Source organism: Sapajus apella, unplaced genomic scaffold, assembly GCF_009761245.1.
Source record: "Sapajus apella isolate SASKATOON/1434 unplaced genomic scaffold, GSC_monkey_1.0 scaffold8, whole genome shotgun sequence".
Classification (NCBI taxonomy): domain Eukaryota; kingdom Metazoa; phylum Chordata; class Mammalia; order Primates; family Cebidae; genus Sapajus; species Sapajus apella.
Window position 1 is genome coordinate 41,092,434 of NW_022436948.1, and position 2,770 is coordinate 41,095,203.

Below are 2,770 nucleotides of genomic sequence, written 5' to 3' on the forward strand. Positions count from 1 at the left end.
TGCTCTATTTGAGAGTAAACTCGTGTTTACTGAGTAAAAAGTAATTAGGAAAATTAAAGAAGTTTCACTCATGTATTTTATTTGTTACTATATTAACTACATAAAAGATCTTATTCTTCCCTATATAGGACACAGGCATTTATTAAAAGATGAGTATTGCTTGTGTGCAGCAATAATTACTTGAAGGATAAATGCTTACTTCAGCATTTTGAATTGGATTCCATTAGTATTATCTGGCATATCCATAACGTTATAAACATTAATATTTTCAGTTTTTCAATATTAATTGACTCTATGATATAAATGACACTTCTATTATCTAGCAAACTACTGAAGTTTTAAGTTCATTTAAATCAGTGAAACAAAATCATGTGCTACTATGAACCTAAAAAGTATAATTGTGACTTGACTTTGAACTTTTCAATGTAGCTAACTTCTATTTCTTAATACCTCCTTAGTTCATTGTTTGAATGTACTATTTGAATATTTCCAATAATTTGTTTTTCTCCAGCCCAATTGTCTTAGGCATGTGGTAAGTATGATATGTTGTATGATTTTACTATTTTAAGAGTTCATATAAACACTTAATCTATATTTGTATGATTTTTTTTCCAAAAAACTTAAAACATATGTTGAACAATATAATAAAGCCAAGAAGTTACATATTTGTCTAATTATTCATTTTGAAATATATGTGTTTAGTTCTAGAATTCTGTACTTCTTTGTGGTTATAAGGCCCGGAAACCTACAATGTTTTTCATGCAGCAAAATATTGTTTGTTCGTATTTGAAGGATTCATGCCATGTGTCACAGTTGAGCCATTTGCTCAGCACCCAGGAGAGTAAAAATAAAGTTAAAACTTTATATTAAACCAAGAAAGTACATTTTCCTTAGAATCTAAAATTGTGTTTTAAGATTATAACATTAACTCAAGACAATTTGAAATAACTTTACAACATATTTTATAACTAAATTTATGCTGTTCTTATATCCAATTAATTCCCATGTAGAACTATCTATTTTTCTATTTCTGTGCCATTGAAAAATCTTAAAGACTCTTTAGAAAAAATTAAGATGCTGGCTAAGCTATAATTGTTTTTACAAAATTTATTTTTAAATACCTCTGCATTTAGTTTAGCTTCATCACAATAGTGGATAAATTTAATTAAATAATTCCTTTTTTCTAAACATAAACTACTACTTGAAAAATTATTCCTCCACCCCCTTGAGCTAAACGCAAGGTGGGTTTAAAATCTTTCAAAGGAAAATAGAATTGTTCAGGCAAAAGCTATTTATAATCAGTGAGTAAAATTTGGCAAAAGTTGGTTAATCTGTGTTAGAAATATTCAATTAAATTGTCAGACTTTATAAAATGAAGATCATTTTATAATATACTCTAGTAAGAAAATGCTCTCTTCTTTCTGATCCAATAATCAGGGAAAAGAAAACCACCACTAGGAATAGTAAAGAAGTCAAATAAATGAGTACAGAATACAGCCCTTCTTCAGCTGTTTTCTTTAAGCAATGGAACTTTTTTTCAGATAGAAGGGTGTTTGTGTGTGTGTGTGTGTGTGTGTGTGTGCATGCGTGTGCATGTGATTGTGTGTTTTATTATATTATCTCTACTTTGGAACAAAATATGTACAATTAAAATAAAAATTTACTTAGACATTTTTGGTAAGAATGAATGCTATGATTAATTCATATAATTGCTATCCTAATATGAACTACAGAATGTATTGATGCTGTAATAAGTGTAAATATATGTATATATATTTAATATATATATATATATATATATATAGTAGTGATTCTTTATGGGAAAACAAAAATAAATGTAAAGGAAAGGAAAGATAAAATGAGGGAAGGAGGAGAGAAGTCAGAAACTTAGAGGATATGAGAGAAGTGGGTAGAGAGATGGGACTAGAGAGGAAGATGTGGCTAAGGAGTGGGCAGGAGAGGGGGAGCTGACAGAAATATAGCGAAGAAAGAGAAAAGAAACTTGTGCCTCACGAATATAAACATTTTAATTCATGACACTGTCGTAAGCCTATATTCAGTAGTATACTTTCTTAAAATCCTGTTTTGTCAGTGATTCATTTTTTTGTTTATTGAAGTCATAGTTGACAAAAAATGTGTTTATTTTAGATGTACAATGTGATGTTTTGACATACATCTACACTGAGAAATGATTACCACAATCAATCTAATTAACATATCCATCACCTCACATCGTTACCTATTCTTTTGTGTATGTGGTGAGCACATTAATCCATCTCAGACTCTTTCTAAAATCTATTTTAAGCTATTTTGTCTCATCACAAAGAAAATCTGTAGTTAAAAATAGACTTTATGAGAAAATAAGGTTTCCAAGCCCTGTTAATACATTTCTATGGAGAAAAAAAATACAAACTTAATGATAGGCTGTGAAGAGTTTGAAAAAAAAAAAAAACCATGTAAATAAACTGAATAGCTCATCATATTCTGTAAGCCATATATTGTTATTTTAAGTATGTAACAGAGAAAATGAAGGGAAGTACCAGTTTATCAAACAGAATGTGGCAATTAGCATCAAAAACTTTATTCAGCAAAAGTATGTGTCCAAGATTATATCTATACTGTATATAAAATTTGTACATACAATTTGAAGCTGAGAAATGATCACCAGATGAGACTAGTCACTGAAAGTGGGAGTTTGTTGAGACCTTCATTCATTATGATGCTCCAATTAAATTCTTAGTTGTTTAATTCTTTACACTGTGCTACTACT